The sequence below is a fragment of the Rattus norvegicus genome, chromosome 16 (genome assembly GCF_021556685.1).
Source record: "Rattus norvegicus strain SHRSP/BbbUtx chromosome 16, alternate assembly SHRSP_T2T, whole genome shotgun sequence".
NCBI classification, from domain to species: Eukaryota; Metazoa; Chordata; class Mammalia; order Rodentia; family Muridae; genus Rattus; species Rattus norvegicus.
The window spans coordinates 50,041,295-50,059,035 of record NC_141549.1 but is presented as its reverse complement, the minus strand read 5'-3'; the positions used below and the strand labels follow the sequence as shown (position 1 = coordinate 50,059,035).

Sequence of the window (17,741 nt, the reverse complement as noted above, 5' to 3'; positions counted from 1 at the left end):
TCAATCTATCCCACATGTATGAGATCATGCTTTGGAAACACATCAATATCAAAGTGTCGAATCATTAGGGACTGTTAAAGTTTGTGTTTATCGCACCCTATATAAACTCTTTTTTGGAAACTTTTGAGCCAAACTTCACTTCTTTGTTTCTTTTCAATTATATCTATATAGCTCGACCTACTCAAAAATAAATATATAATCTTTCTTCTATATTTATTAAGTATAATGAATTAAAATTGAGTGTTTAGTAATATATCTCAACTGATATAAATGTATTTTTATTCTTATGACATTACAAATATATATATATATATATTTAAGCCTTATAGTGCATTATAGACACAATGTATTAGGCCACTGAATAACAATGTTATTTTTACAGAAACTTGATTGAATAAATTTCTTATGAAAAAAAGGCTTAGAGATTTGCAGAAACAATGAATATTAAATGAATTAAAAACTGTTTGGTGAAGCAGAGGAAAGCTTAGGAAGCATTGTCCCCTTTATAGGGAGTATGCTAATTTGGGGTATAGGCTGAATTTGTTGCTAAGTACATACCTGGACAAAATTCTCGTTTTGATCAGGTCTCTCACAGAGGTCCATACAAAAATGATAGGGCAAGTTTATGTAGTTGCCAACATACTGCAAGGAAATTTATTCAAATCTGATGCTGTGTTAACAAAAGTTGAGCTTGATTGAATCTTTCAAAAGTTCATTAAAAACAAAAAGATCAAGAACCAACATCAGTGCTGTGTGCTCAGGAAACAAAGGTAGAAAGGCCATTGTCCTTTAACCAGAGTAAATGTCTTGTCTACCAAGGCTGAAATATTTTAAATTATGTAAATGTAGATGATGAGACATCTTTGTGGATGATCTGTACCTCACATCACTTTTAGTGTAAAATCCCTCACGTCCACATAAAAGCTTGATAATAAGCAAACATGTTGGACAGTAATTTTAAAACCAAGTCATCAATAAAGAATTTTAACATTTTCTGTATCCATTCTTCAGACAAGGGACATCTGGGTTGTTTCCTGGTTCTGGCTATTACAAATAAGGCTGCTATGAACATAGTGGAACACTTGTCCTTGTGGTATGGTGGGGCATCTTGGGTGTTATAGCTGGATCTTCAAGTAGATCCATTTCCAATTTTCTGAGGAACCCCCAGATTGATTTGCAGAGTGGTTATACCAATTTGCAATCCCAACAGCAATTGAGAAGTGTTCCTCTTTCTCCGTATCCTGGTCAGCATTTGCTGTCACTTCAGTTTTTGATCATAGCCATTCTTATTGGTGCGAGGTGGAATCTCAAGGTCATTTTGATTTGTATTTCAATGATGACTAAGGACTTTGAACATTTTTTAGGTGCTCTAGTCCATTTGAGATCTGTTGTAAATTCTCAAGAATGAATACAGAAAATGTGGTTCATTTACACAATAGAATACTATTCAATTATTAAAAATGAGGACATCATGAATTTGCAAGCAAATGAATAGAACTAGAAAATCAGTCTGGCAGTTCCTCAGAAAATTGGGCATAGTACTACTGGAGGATCCAGCTATATCATTCCTGAGTATATACCCAGAAGATGCTCCAATATTTAACAAGGACACATGCTCCATTATGTTTGAAGTAACCTTATTTATAATAGCCAGAAGCTGGAAAGAACCCAGATGTTCTTCAACAGAGGAATGGATACAGAGAATGTGGTACATCTACACAATGGAGTATTACTCTGCTATCAAAAACAATGACTTCAATAAATTCATAGGCAAATGGATGGAACTAGAAAATATCATTCTAAGTGAGGTAACCCAATCACCAAAATACACACATGGTATGTACTCACTGATAAGTGGATATTAGCCCAAAAGCTTGGATTACCCAAAATATAATCCACAGACCACATGAAGCTCAAGAAGAAAAAAGTGCAAATACTTCAGTCCTTCTTAGAAGTGGGAACAAAAATATTCATAGGAGGAGATATGGTGACAAAATTTGGAGCAGAGTCTGAAGGAATGGGCATTCAGAGCCTGCCCCACCTGGGAATCCAGCCCATACACATACAGCCACCAAACCCAGACAATATTACCGAGACCAAGAAGTGCATGCTGATAAGAACCTGTTATAGCTGTATTCTGAGAGACTCTGCCAGAGCATGACAAATACAGAAGCAGACTCTGACAGGCAATCATTAAACTGAGAACAGGGTTCCCATTGGAGGAGTTAGAGAAAGGATTGAAGGAACTGAAGGGGTTTGCAACCCCATAAGAACAACAATACCAACCAATCACAGCTCCCACCATCCAAAGAGTACACATGGACAGACCCATGGTTTCTGCTGCATATGTAGCAGAGGATGGCCTTGTTGGGCACCAAAGGGAGGAGAAGCCCTTGGTCCTGCCAAGGATGAAACCCCCCACCCCAGTGTAGGGAAATATCAGGGTAGGGAGGCGAGAAGTCAAAAGGCAGAAAAGAAAAGAAAAGAAAAGAAAAGAAAAGAAAAGAGAAGAAAAGAAAAGAAAAGAAAAGAAAAGAAAAGAAAAGAAAAGAAGAAAGTATCATTCTGAGTAAGGTAGCCAACACCACAAAGGACATGAATGGTGTGTACTCACATAGTAGATATTAGCAAAAAAAAATTACAAAATGCCTAGGATACAACCTACAGATTCCAAGAATTTTTTCCTTTCAAAAAGTTTGTTTTAATTATCTTTAATGTTTTCTTACAGTCAGTAGTTATCCTTCTCCTGACTACAAGAAGTTTAACAAACAAAAAGCACCAAGTGAGAATGGTTCAATCCCACTTAGAAAATAATCATGGGAGACAAAGAGGATGAAAGACCCAGGTGGAAGAGGTCAAGGGAGGAGAAAAGGGAACAGGGTCAAGTATTGGCAGAGAGGAGGACCAGCAGAATGATTGAAATTATACAGCCTTGGTGGTGGTAGGTGGAGGGAACCTCTGGGAAGTACTAGAGACCTTGGAGGTGAGAGATTCTCAAGACTCAATGGGGGTGTGATCATAATAGAAAAGCCCAAGTGTTGGGAGAGGGAACTTGAAGAGTTCATCTCCAGTAGATAGGGCCTCAAGTGGGGGAAAGGGATTCCCAACCCACAGTCAATGTTTCTGACCCAGAATTGTGACTGTCTAAATGAACTTCAGGGGCAAAAGTGGTGAAGAGGTTAAAGGGAAGGTGGTCCATGACTGATTCAACTTGAAATTCATCTCATGGGTGAGGCATGGGGGGAATACCAAGGCCTGACACTATTACTGATGCTATGATGTGCTTATAGATAGGAGCCTAGTATGGCTGTCCTCTGAGAGACCCAACCAGCAGCTGACTGAGACAGAAGCAGATACTTACACCCAAACAGTGGTCTGAAGTCAGGGATCACTATGGTTGAATTAGGGGAAGTACTGAAGAAGCTGAACGGGAGAGCAACAGCATAGGTAGACCAGCAGTCTCAAGTAACCTGAACCCCAGAAAGCTCCCAGTAACTGAACCACCGACCATGCAGCATATGTGGGCTAGGAAGTCCTCCAAACCACAACATATATAGCAGAGGACTGCCCGGTCTTCCCTCAGGGGCATAAGAGGAGCCTAGAGATACTTGAGGACTTAGTGAAAGGTGAGACCTGGTGTGGCGGAGAGAGAATTCTCACGGAGACAGGGAGGAGGAGGAATGGGATGAGGAACTTTGGTAGGGTCAATGAAAAGGGGGACTACAGTTGGATTGTAATATATATTTAAGTAGTATTTCAATAGGGAAATCTAATTTTCCTGTGTGGCAGGGCATTCCAGCACTAAGTAAAATATGTTAATGATTTTTATTAATTCATCATACAGTTTTTATTATGCAAGAACAATGCCTGTGCTTACTGATTTTCTATGGTAGTAACAAAATGTCTGAGGCTGGGTAATTTATCATAAAGAAATATTCATTTAAATCAGTTTTGGAGGGAAAATTAAACAACACCTAGTATCCTCTTGTCTTTACTATTTGATGAGTATCTTAAAGTGGATGGAATCACAGGGATACATCAAGAGAAATAAACAGAAAGTCTGGAAAAAGCTATGGTTCATCGATCTTAGATAATGGTCTCACATCTGTACAATGAGGATGAGAAGACTCTAAAGAAAGGACAGAGAAAATGATCTCTGACATTAGTCTTTTCAGTGAACTTTTTTTTTCTTTTGGATATGATGCCAAGAACACACGCCATAAAGCAAACATGAATAACAACTACACAAGACTAAAAGGGTTTTTAAGAGCTCCATAAATAGCAATGAAATGTAAAGACACTCTATAAAATGAGTAAATGTACTTACAAGCCAGATTATTGATTACAAACTTTTTTTAAATCAAAAACCAGAATTTGAAGCTCTGGTTGTATTCACACAACTCAGACAGAAAACAAAACTCCAAACAATCTTGTCAAACATAAGCAAAAGACCTAAGTAGACACATTACCCATCAAAATACAAAAAGAGGCACCATCTGATGAGACAGTGTTCAGTCAACAGCAGGAGTTATCATAGAAACACAAATCGTGGTCACAGTGGCAATCAAGTCAAAGTTCTTTTTTTAAATCATAGTTCTTTTATTTTATCTTTTACTCAAAATGTCTTTTATTCATGCTATACATTTTGATTACAGTCTTCTTTCCCATTTCCAGTTATTCCTTATCTCATTTGCCATCTGGATCCTTATCCTATATCCTTTCTCCTTAGAAAAGAAACAGGACAATACACCTTCTCCAGCAAGACCACACCTCTTAATCCTTCCCAAATAGTTCTAGTAACTAGGGCCCAAACATTCAAATACATAAGTTTTTGGGGATTAGTCTTAATTATCATTATATCTGGGCTCAGCTTCATCCTGTGAGGTGGTGAAATCTCTTTTCAGGTGACAAGTGCCCTCCTCTCATTTCCCCAGCCCCCAAAACTGCCATCCTTTTCATCTCCCAGTATCATGAGATTTCTCGGGAAAAGAATTAATTTAATTAATTTAAGTTAATTTAAAATAATTAGGAGGTGTAGCCTTGTCAGAGGAAGTATGTCAATTATGGTCAGCTTTGAGGTTTCAAAAGACCGTTTCTGCTATTGGATCAGGATGTAGGTCTCAGCTACTTCAGCAGTACCATGATCGCCACTTGAGCCCAGCCCTGATGGGAATGGTCTAAACCTCTGAAACTGTAAGCAACCCCCCAATTAAATGCTTTCTTTTTTAAAGAGTTGCCTTGGTCTTGCCAGCAGTCTCACCTAACCCAGATCCCCGAGATCTCTCAGACACGGAGCCACTCATCAGGCAGCATACAGAAGAAGCTGGTCTGAGTCCCTGACATATATACAACAGAGGACTGCCTGGTCTGGCTTCAGTGGGAGAAGGCAAGTTTAACCCTTAAGAGACTTGAGGCCCCAGAAAGTGGGCAGGCCTGGCAGGTAGGTGAGGACATCCTCTTGGAGACAGTGGGGAGGAGTAATGGGATGAGGAACTATGGGAGGGCAGAATGGGAGGGGAGGTAATGACTGGACTATAAAAAATAAAAGTAATAATTAAACAAACAGGCATTCAAGGAATACCCAGCCATTTGGTCTTACTTTAATTGGTTTTTCAAATGTGTTTTATTTTATTATTATTCATTAGAAGCTGTAGTTGGGTTTTTTTATTTTTTGGATGATGTTTTTAGAAAGTTGAAAAAAATTGTTATTGGTAAGCATCTTCGGAAAAGTGAATAAAGGCGTTCTGTTGGTAATAGTATTGATGTTTATGGTCACTTTGAGAAGAAGAGACTTTCCTAAAATTCAAAAACAAATTACCATACAACCCAGGTTTTTTTATTTTTGACTATACATATGAAGGAAATCAAATCAGAATTGAAAAAACAAATCTGCCTCCACATGTTTGTTACAGCATTTTCCACAATATATTTACGTAAGGGAAAAGTGAGTATTGATGACTGAATAATGAAAGTATGTTATGTCTGCAGATAATAGAAAATTACCCATCTGTGAAGTGGTAAAGTTGGTCATTTGCAACAATGTGGATAAATGTAGATGGAACTGTGTAAAATGAAATAAGGTAGTCATAGGATATCATACATGATTTAATTTATCGGTGGAATCTCACCAGTTTAGAATTCCTAGATTGAGGCTAATCATGTGACCAGGTCTAGTTTAAAGATTGGCCAAATAATTCTCAAGGAACATGGTTTTTAGTTAGTCACAATGAGTGAGTGTTCAAGACCTAACATTTACCATTATAAATTCAATTAATTGCACTGTACTTTATATTTTATAGTACATTTTACAGTATATTTATACCGTACTGTCTATAAATCTGTGAGTTTATGTTCATGGCTTAACTGTTCTCATGGCAAAAATAGTGGCAATTGGGAAATTATAATAATCACTGCCATATATACATATATCAGAATACATAATTTTTAAAGTTTATGTCCCAATAGAACTATGAAAATAACTATATCTATCAATGTAATAGAAAATATTTACTTGTTATCATTTAGGATCACATTATTAAATAAAAAATAGTAAATTGGAAAAGATTCAAAGGAAGACATAGAATGTTAATTTATAGATGACATGACTGAATTCAGAGTACTTTGCAAAATGTATGACCATAAGAAGTAACAAGGAAATTTATAAAAGCAACAAAATTACTGATATAAAGTCATCAATTATTGGTGCGTCTTATCATCGATCACACAGAGAGAAGTACTTATTAAAACATAATTTATGTTAACATCGCACATTGAAAGTATCTGAATATAACTAATGGCAAATGTTCAGCACTTCGTGCTGCTTAGCTTCCATTCAACTTGACATGAGCTAGAATTACTTTTGAAGAGGGAACTTCCATTGAGATGCTCATCAGATTGGCATGTAAGTGGAATGTGTGCATTTTCTTGTTTCGTGGTCGATTTTAGGGCCCAGTTCATTGTGGGTTAGTACCATCTCTGATTTGGTGGTCCTGGATGCCATAGGAAAGCAGGCTAAGCTAGCCCTGAGAAGCAAGACTGACATTAGCTCTCCTACACTGTGTATGCACTCTTGTCTCCAAGATCTTGCATGTTTGAACACCTGCATTGTCTTCTCTCAGCAATGGATTGTGTTGTAGAACTATAACCTGAAACAGACCCTTTCCTCCCCTAAATGCTTTGGTTATAGTATTTTATCACATCAACAAAAACCATAAGATAATTTATAAACAACTGATTATAAAATAATGAAAGACAAATATATTGCAATGGCATCATAGATCATTGAGAGTCTCGGCATTATGGAGATGAATCTCCTCCATATTAAAACAAATGCTTAAGTGCTAGCCTCTTTTAAATTCAAGAAATTAAATATTTGAACTAAACTAGATTTAGAAAAATTATTGTCAAGACATACAGAGAAAAGTAAAGCTGCAGAAGATGTGCCCTTAGGTATCAATGAAGTCATGAAAGAAATAGAGGTTCATTGTTGTGAAGAAATGATTTAGGAAATAAACTGTGTGAATAAAACAGGATGGAAATGAGAAATACAATTTCAGAAATAATATATAAATATATCAAGTGAGATAATACATTTTACATTTTAAATTATAGCTGTTATATGTTCTAGAAGCATATGGGCATATTCATGTTTGAAACAGCTAATAATTACTTTTATTAAAGTATTTCATTTATTTACATTCCCAATGATGCCCCATGCCTGCTCCCCTCTCCCCTAGTTCATCACCCAATCCTCCCTTCCCTTTGCTTTTGAGAGGGTGCTACTTAACATACCTCACCCCAGCCAACATGCCCCTTCTATGGGGCATCAAGCTGCTACATGATTAAGCACATCCTCTCCCACTGAAGGCAGGCAAGCAGTCCTGTGCTACATTTATGCCAGGGGCTACGCATAAGCCCATGTATGTTCTTTGGTTGGTGGCTCAGTCTCTGGGATCTCTGAGGGGTCAGGATAGTTGATAATTTTGGTCTTCCTGTGGGGTTGCAATCTCCCCTTCCAGCTCTTCTATCCTTCCCCTAACTCTTCCATAGGAGTCCCTGACCTCAGTCCAATAATTGGCTATAAGTATCTGCACTGGAGTCAGATGCTTGTAGAGTCTCTCAGAGGAGACCCATCCTAGGCTCCTGTCTGCAAGCACAACATGGCATCAGTAATAGTACTGGGGTTTGGTGCCTGCACATGAGATGTATCCCAAGTTGATCAGGTCACTGGATGGCCTTGCCTTCAGTCTTTGCTCCATTTTTCCCCCTACAATCCCTGAGCATATACCCAAAAGATGCTCTACCATACAACAAGGATACATCCTGTGCTATGTTCATAGTAACCTTATTTGCTGTAGCCAGGAGCTGGAAACAACCCAGATGTCTCTCAACCAAAGAATGGATACAGAAAATGTGGTTCATTTACACAATGGAATACTACTCAGCTATTAAAAAGAAGGACATGATGAATTTTTCAGGCAAATGGATGGAGCTAATAATTTCTTAATGTGGGTCAGAAGATTCGACTATCATAGAAAATAATGTAAAATTATTGTAAACTTCTATAGCAATGCATAAGCTAAGAATTTATAATAATATTTATATACAATATAAATCAGATTAATTAATAAGAGAAATGCCTAAGACTTAATGTCAAAATTAACATACTGTAGTGGGTTTGACCAAATGCTGCTTGTATTATGTTAATTAGATCCCCAAAATTGTTTGCACGAAAATCTGTATGTCTGCACTTAAAACACTGTCCCCAGTTGGTTCTGATTGGTAAGTAAAGTTGCCAGTAGCTAGTGGTTGGGCAGGGCAGACAGAGGCAGGACTTTCAGGATTCCTGAGGAAGGGACTGAGGAAGAGGGAGGAGATCCATCATGCTGGGAGGAGAAGAGGATGTGCCATGCCTGAGAAGGTACAAGACTGTGCAGGATAAAGAGCATAGCCTCATGGCCCCAAGAAGGTTGCCTGAATGGATCCAGGGCAAAAAAAAAACTTGGATTATATGTTTCAGTAAGTAATAACTTGGGCATATCAGAGGAAGGTAGATTAGCCACATGGAGGTTAGGAAGTGGCCTAGCAATTGAGCTGTTTAAGGCATATGAAAATATAAAGGCTATGTGTGTGTGTGTGTGTGTGTGTGTGTGTGTGTGTGTGTGTGTGTGTGGCTTCCATTTGGGAACCCAGCACATTGGGGAGGGTAGCAAGGACCATCATCTCTGCTGGGATCTATTTAAGTGTTTCAATTGGGTAATACTACAACACACTATGTGGATTAATTCTTCATGTAAATAGAATATGCTAGTGATGGAATTGCTATGCATGCTACTAGAAAACAGTAATCATTAATCTTATCTAGCTTTGCACCCTCTAAGGTATAATAGTGATTGGCCTGCCAAAATATGCTCACACAAAGGTGTCTTGAATGTTCTAGGAGTAACCAACCACTTTCTAATCATAATTAATCCTATCCCACAACAGAAAATCATACTTGCTACCATTATTGAGATAATAACCTATGGGTAGATAGAATATAGAACTTAGGATAGAAGCTAATACAATTATTTTGTTAAATAGAAATAATAATAAACCAACACATGCTGTATTGTTATACTCATAGATTAAGTCATCTCAAAAACTCAACCAGGGAAATTTCTACTGATCAACCCAGAGAACCACATTGTCCTAGGTGCAGAGAATGAGGGGCAATGAAACAGTCAGCACTACAATCAAAATACAGTACATCCCCTCCTCCAAAGGGTCAGAAATGACTTTGGAAAAGAGTGTATAGCACAAAAGCCAGACATGGTAGATAACCACAAGGAAAATGTTTTTTGGTTGCATTAGGGCAGCTGCACATATGAACTCACAGATGTTGAAACATCATGCATATGTAAGACAAACAAGCATGGAGAAGGGCTATAGGCATGAAATTTCATCACTAGCCATGTGGCTACTGCAAATCTTAGCTGGTAGTACAGGAAGGATCAGTTGTTTTCAGGATTACAACTAAGAATAATTCATGATACTCCAATAAAAGGCCATAGTCCTAAGAATATTGGAGTAGACCACACTGATCTTTAAAAAGGGGGGGAAAGACATGGAATCAAGTAGCAAGGAAAAATGTATATTGAAAAATGAATGTGATTGAAGAACTGTGCAAAATTCTCAAAGTTGTAAATATTTTTAAAATTGACAATGATAAATGATAAATAGAGTAAAGAAAACATGAAAAAAAGTGGTTCCATTGGAAATACAAGTGGAAGTATTGGGTTTTTGGAAACACCAGTAGAGTAAATAAACCTAATTGTCTTAGTCAGGGTTCCTATTCCTGCACAAACATCATGACCAAGAGGCAAATTGGAGAGGAAAGGGTTTATTCACCTTATTTCCATGTTGTTGTTCATCACTAAAGGAAGTCAGGACTGGAACTCAAGCAGGTCAGGAAGCAGGAGCTGAGGCAGAGGTCATGAAGGGATGTTTCTTACTGGCTTGCTTCCCCTGGCTTGCTCAGCTTGCTTTCTTATAGAACCCAGGACTGCCGGTCCAGGGATGACACCACCCACAGTGGGCTGAGTCCTTCCACCTTGATCACCAGTGGAGAAAATGCCCTACAGATGGGTCTCATGAAGGCATTTCTACAACTCAGGCTCCTTTTCTGTGATAACCACAGCTTGTATCAAGTTGACACACAAAACTAACCAGTACACTAACCAATATTTTAAGACTATAGAGACACTTTGGTAAGTTCATACCCTTTTGCTGAAATGTGATTTTGAAAATTGCTTTGGCTAAATATATGAAAGTTAAACCCATGAATATTTAATGATACAACAATTCTCTTCTCCAAAATATACCAAACAAAACATACATGGGTGTGGATCATAAAATATGTGTTTGAAGAAGTTTATAACTTCACTTTGGATAGTGGCTTCATGCTGAAAACTGCACAAATGTCTTTCAACATAAATACTATGGATAAAAATCTACAAGAGGGCTGGAGAGACAGCTCAGTGGTTAAGAGCCCTGACTGCTCTTCCAGAGGTTCTGAGTTCAAATCCCAGCAACCACATGGTGGTTCACAACCATCTGTAATGGGAGCTGATGACCTCTTCTGGTGAGTCTGAAGACAGCCACAGTGTACTTATATATAAAATAAATAAATAAATGTTAAAAAAAGGATTTTAAAAAATTCTACAAGAACTGCTGAGTGATGAAGTCTAGGCCCAAGTTTAGGTATACTGAGTAGAAAATATATAAAATAAGTCATAGTATAAAGACAGACTCAGTAATTAAAAATCAGGAGATGGGAACATTGCAGTGGTACAAGGATACAAAATCCAAGGAGATTGGATTAAGTAGATATAAGCACAAGAGGTTTCTGGGACATTGAAAAAGTTATAGTTATGATCTGCAGACTGATTCTACCAGACTTCAGTTTGAGCGCTGTGCCAAAAACTCTTTGTCATACTTACACTCAAGGTTAGCCATGCACTCTGTTTACACTCTAATGCAATATAATTCATAGTATAGAAAACATTATAAAATATAAAATATGCCTGGAATTTTCAAATCCACTAAAGGATAGTAAGAATAAAAAAGGATATTATAATTTCATCTGAGGTGTTTCTTCTATTTTACAAGTAATAACTTGTGGAAGAGTAGACGAAGTTCTGTGTAACCAACAAAATGGCTTTAATTACATAATAACTAAAGTAAAAAATTCAGTTCCAATTTTTACAGAAAATTTCAGTAAAATATAAATAGAACCATCCCACGTTAATTAATTTATCCATAAAGAAATGGCAGCATTTCAAAGGAACGCTAGAACATTAATGAAAAAATTACACAAGTGTTACATGAATGGAATTAGTCTGCTGGTACTCACAGCAAAACCATTTCATAACATTTGAAATGCACTGTTATCTAAGCAACTTCTGTAGGCATAACATAAATTCCATCTTAAAAGGAACTTTATTTTTATATATTAGCTGTCATGCAGTTAGTAAGAGGAAAAATAAGATTAATGTGCTGCTTCTGAAAGATTGACCTGCTTGGAAAAAAGCTATGTTATACATCTTTGAGTATAGCAAATCATTTAGCACAATGTACTATTGGTTTGCATAGTGCATATATACTCCCTTTCTTCTATGATATAAAGGAGGAAGATAAGATTTATGCTGTTGTATACAAATTTAGATATGTTGTGCTCTTCTATATATCTGTAGCCTGAATCATGGTTCTATCCGTTGGATACATTGCCAGTTTCCTCCAAAACTAAATGTCCGACACACACAAACACAGACAAACACAAATTCTACACAGCAATCTATGTTATAATAACACAGACTAGATGATAATAAAGATATATATATATATTTATATATTTAGTAGCCAAAATATTTAATGTTTGTATAAAAAGTTGAAAATTTCTCCATGGAAATACAAGAGGGAAATACTTTATCTAATATAAAGAATGAAAAATACACATTTACCAGATTTATATAATATAAACATATTATATAAATATTGACTTGTGAAGTGATTTTAAAAAACAATGAAGCAGTAGATTTTATTTATATCTAAATATTCCACTGAAAGGACTTGTAAAATACAAAATAGTTTCACCTTTACAAAGGTAGGAAATGCTATAGAAACATCTCTTTTCAAATGATAAAACTCATGTTAATTATTTTAAGTGAAGTGCATAGACTGAGGAATTCTAACACTGAAGCTTCGCGAACATTTACTTTTACAGTAAACAGTTATTTAAGAGGCTTAAAAAGAATTCCAAAACAGAATAAATGAGACAGCTATAAACAACAGAGAAAGTGAAAGTCTTTAAAAGTTTTTCATCTTAATTACTTAATAATTTCAAGGATCTATAGTATTATTATATAAAGAGAACAATGCCTCATTTATTGCTTCAATTATCAATTAAAATGCACTTAAAGGGAATAAGAACATTATATCACCTGTTTGATCACGGTGACATGAATTAGTTTGATCTGGATTCAACCCCAACCCTTGACATATTAGTGTCCATCTTCATTTACTTGAATGGAAATTTCTGAATTTCCTTATGGGAGTGTTTTTCTCCCTAGGACAAGGAATAAAAGATGGAGATAACACAACAGAATGAACAACAACAAAACACCATCGTTAATAAAAACCCACCGGGTCAATGACTTTTGCCTTTCAAGTCAACTTTCCATAACTTATTTCACACAGAATTCTCAAGGCCCTTACCTTTATCTATTCACACATGTCTTATACTTACGCTCCTGAATTAATACCGTTTTTTACGGCTTTCGACTTCCTCGTTGATGGATTTTTGTGTGTGGAATACAAAAATATGAAGCAAGTTTCTAAAAGTTTTGGCTTGCTAATTTGACTCAGATCAGTTATTTTTACAGGTTTAGTACCTAAAAATAAAATAGTAGTGAAACATATTTCTTCCTCTATATATTCTGTTGGCAGAGCTAAAAAGCCATATGGTGATTTATAGACACAAGTAGGCATCCTGTAAGCTGGGAGTGAAGCAACCAGTACTCTACCTAGCTATAATGCCTATGAACCATAACTACCAGCAAGACATGCTAACATCAAAATTTCAGTTATGCAACTCATGCTTTGGCAATTGCTCCTTTTCTTTTATTGTGTGTGTGTGTGTGTGTGTGTATTACATTTCAAATGTTATCCCCATTCCCAGTTTCCTGTCCATAAACCTCCTATCCCAACCCCCTCCTCCTTCTTCTATGAGGGCTTTCCCCCACCCTACCACCCACCCCTTCCTGCCTTCCCGCCCTGACATTTCCCTATATTGGGGCATAGAGCCTTGGCAGGACCAAGAGCTTCTCCTCTCATTGATGCCCAACAAGGCCGTCCTCTGCTACATATGAGGCTGGAGCCATGAGTCTGTCCATGTGTACTCTTTCAATGGTGGTGTAGTCCCTGGGAGCTCTGGTTGGTTGGAACTGTTGTTCTTATGGGGTAGCAAACCCCTTTAGCTCTTTCAATTCTTTCTCTAATAAATTGAACGTAAGAGTTGCTAAACATGAAGGAAATCATTTCTGGTACTGCGAACCTTACCCAGAGCTTAGAAAGTTAAGAATATTAGAAAAGAACGTACAACTGTCACTTTACTAAACCAGCATAATCCCAACTGCAGTCAAATATTTATCCTTAAATATTTAAATGTTCTCATCCCACATCATGGAAATTTCAATTTGCAACCAACTTTCACTGTAAGAGGAACCACAATAAAAATACAGAGCTTTAGAGCCCAATCCAAATATACACATATACAACATGATTCCTGCACTTTAAGGTATCAAAGGGTTTATTGTGAGATTGTGTTTCTTAACATTTTCAGAAAATACACCCATAAAGTTTCAGCAATGAGATGACTGAAACATGAGTAGAAAAAGGACAACGACAATCAACATGCTACCGCAGAAAAGTCAAGTCACAAGGCAAAGAAATATATGCGTGCATGTTTGGAAAGTTCTTTTTTTTTTCCTTTTCTTTTTTTTCGGAGCTGGGGACCGAACCCAGGGCCTTGCGCTTGCTAGGCAAGCGCTCTACCATTGAGCTAAATCCCCAACCCCTGTTTTAAAAGTTCTTAAAGATGTATTTCACCCTGTAGGGTAACTATTATAGATGCCTAAACTTTTTTATCAGGTAGATAACAGTACTATTGATGCTTCTGCACAGTATGACATTTTCTCTATCATCTGACTTCTGAATGGTTTCATGTACAAGAAACACTACCAAATATGTTCCTAGGTCTTAACAGACTAATTAAACACAAATACCATTGTAAATATAAATAACAGATAGAACCATAACCATTCTGGCAAAAATGAAGATATATTAAAGAGACATCGTATCTCACAATCTGACTACCAGACTTGAAAAAATAGGGAAATTCCTTGGGAATCTCATGATGGGAGAAGGAAAGACACTAACTAGAGGGGATTTGTCTCCAAGAACAAGAGTTTGGACACTTTCAACAATTTGCAGACTATCTTATACTGAGAGACTAATCCTAGACTAGGACTGCATAGATGTGCATATTCCTGGCTCTCTCTTCAGGGCTCTAAAGATAGATATGAGGGGATGGAATATCTCTTTGTTTTCTCTCCCCATGTGGCTTATTTAGAACAGGTACCCAGACCGAACTTGGAGCACAGGTTGTGATCCCACTAAGTTGTATAGCACAACTATTTTGCTGGGATTTTATAGACAAACTAACAAAAAATAATTTGATTCATATTCATATTTAAACCTGACAGGAGATTGGAATTCTTGGCCCGTTTTAGCATTTGTTAGTTTCTCTTTTCCATTTTGATAATATTTTTACATAAAGCTGAGATAAATTATGAGCATCTCCCTCTAATTGTATTTCTACTTTACCGCAAGGAAAACCCACTGTTATTCAAATCAATCTTTACTCCAAAAATGGTTGGTAGTGACACCCTGAAATTAGCATCTAACAGCCTCATCAATTCCAGATGACAATGAAATAAGTGTCCGTGTTGTGTGATTAGGAGTGAGCTAAAAATCCAAAGAACAGTCTCGATTAATTTCAGCGTATTTTGCATCTTTAAAAAAGTTCAAGTGTTTGGAAGGAAAGGACAATTATATGGCAGATTCCTTTTCATTAACATAATATTTGAAATGGATACAACTTTTCAAGTTGTGCACATGAAAATAGATTCTAATATCTAGAACAGTTTATAGTTTCTTTTATTGTCAGAAATTTGAATAGTTACTTTCTTTTATGGATTTTTTTGGAAGTTTAGAATTCATTTTGTACTTTTTTTGTTTAAAACAGTTTGATTTATTTCTATATTTGTTTATTTATCTGTGTATCTATGTATTTACTTATTTTTATTTGTTTTAGTACATTTGGAAAGGAATTTATTTAAAGCATATAGTTAAATAAAAGGACGTTTTTACATATGCAAACATTTAGTCTCTCCTTATGGCTCCCCATGGTGATGAATTTAGAATTTTCTTATGTAGTGCCCAAGTTAAAGGGGAGGCACAAAGACACAACCTATTGTTGAAATCCTTACAGGCACATAGACTTATTTATTTATTTATTTATTTATTTATTCATTCATTTATTTTGGCCATGTAAATTTTATTTTTAAAAAAGTAGAGCTAGGGAAGGATTTGGAAAAGCTTTTGAGGTGCAGACTGACTTTTCTCATCCAGTCAGGACATAGAGCAGAATTGATCTGCCAAGTCAAAGCCATAGCATGCTCTGTAGCCCCACAGAAACAAAGTCGCCCTGTGGATTTACTTTGGCTTTGTTCATGTATTCTTCACGTGACACGGCAAGTAATCTCCTCCGACTATTTGGGGTATGGCTGCAATTCAAATTCATCAAGGAAACTGTTTAGATTTCCTCCCTCAAGGGAGGGTTCTCTCACCAACACTGCAGTGGCTCCTGTCAGCTCTGGTGAAAGGCTCTGTTTGAGATCTGTATAACATCTGAGGATGGAATGTTTCTCAGCAATGGAGGAGAACAAAGAAAACAACATGGCGACCAGGTAAGTCTTGTGCACAAGACTAAGCAAAGACACACAGGCTTAGTACTTAGTCGGCCACTTCCTCTCGGAAGTTAAAAGAATGACTGGGGACTCCAAACCAGTCTTCATTGATTTCAGGGTACTACGATGCATATAACATAGGACACCACTGCATAAGGCCCTCAGTCAGAGTGAAGAGGGAAGGGGCATGGATTGGGAGGATCTACATCGTCAGACACTTGGTTTCTGCCTTGGTTATTCTAGTGCAAAAATATTTAACTCCAGCATCAAAGTTTTAACAGGACTTCCCCAGGTGAATTTTGGTGGATATTGTGAACACCAAGCTAGGTCTGAGGAGATTACGGACATCCTCAAAATGATACTATGGACAAATACATTTTCTCTTGCTCAGAGTATGAAATGAGACCAATCCCAGTGAAATTTAATCAGTGTCTAGTCTAAAATGAGGAAACCTTACTCCATTCTTTCAAGTGATGCTAAGGTCAGCAAAGGTCTTTGAACTATCCTCAAATAGATGAGAAACCCCTCAAATCCTGAAGAAGAAGTCTTCAGCTGGCCCTAAGAGTAAAAAAAAATGATTAATTTGAGCCACCTTTATGGCCTCAATCACCCCCCTTGGTAAAGTATAGTTAATGATTAAACTGACTGGTATGTTTCTGCAACATTCCAAGGGATCACACTTGCTATACATGAGACTAGCTTAAATCATTTAGCCAGCTATTACTAATGACTTTCTGATAAGCAAAGTGCTCCCAAAATATAGGAATTCAGAATATGGATCACTTTAACACTTACCTAGAGCCAAGAGAGAAAAGACAAGGCTCCTTTTGCTTTAATAATAATGGTTCAGTTTCTTTATTTCTGGCTATCTATAATCCATCTGGGCAGGATTGATCTTATGCTGATTCCAGATACCCCAACTACTATCAAAGGGTGTAAAGCCAGAGCCTGGGACAGTACTGTGAACCCAACCTTAGATGCCAATATAAAACAAGGAAGAACCTAATGGATGTATGTTGTTGAGAAGCCATCAAAAGATTCTAGTGAATTTTGAATTTTGATTTGAACATTTTAAATATAGCCTCTATTCTGGTTTCCTGCTAGAATTTGTAATGTTAATAATATTTCTCCTTCACATCTCTGTTTGGGAACCATTCTAGGCTTCCTTTCTTG

General features: G+C 36.8%; 1 protein-coding gene and 1 long non-coding RNA gene across 1 annotated transcript in view; one reads left to right on the top strand and one right to left on the bottom strand.

The window, feature by feature from the left end:
* Positions 1 to 17,741, bottom strand: part of Erich1 (glutamate-rich 1) — a gene marked incomplete at its 5' end in the record, with an annotated part of 52,793,804 nt that overhangs the window by 33,605,328 nt on the left and 19,170,735 nt on the right.
* LOC120097405 (uncharacterized) overlaps positions 16,410 to 17,741 on the top strand; it is a 70,285-nt gene continuing 68,953 nt past the window's right edge. Inside the window, exon 1 of the long non-coding RNA XR_015639889.1 lies at positions 16,410 to 16,568. This is a non-coding gene — a long non-coding RNA (uncharacterized LOC120097405). The remainder of the gene's footprint in view (positions 16,569 to 17,741) is intronic.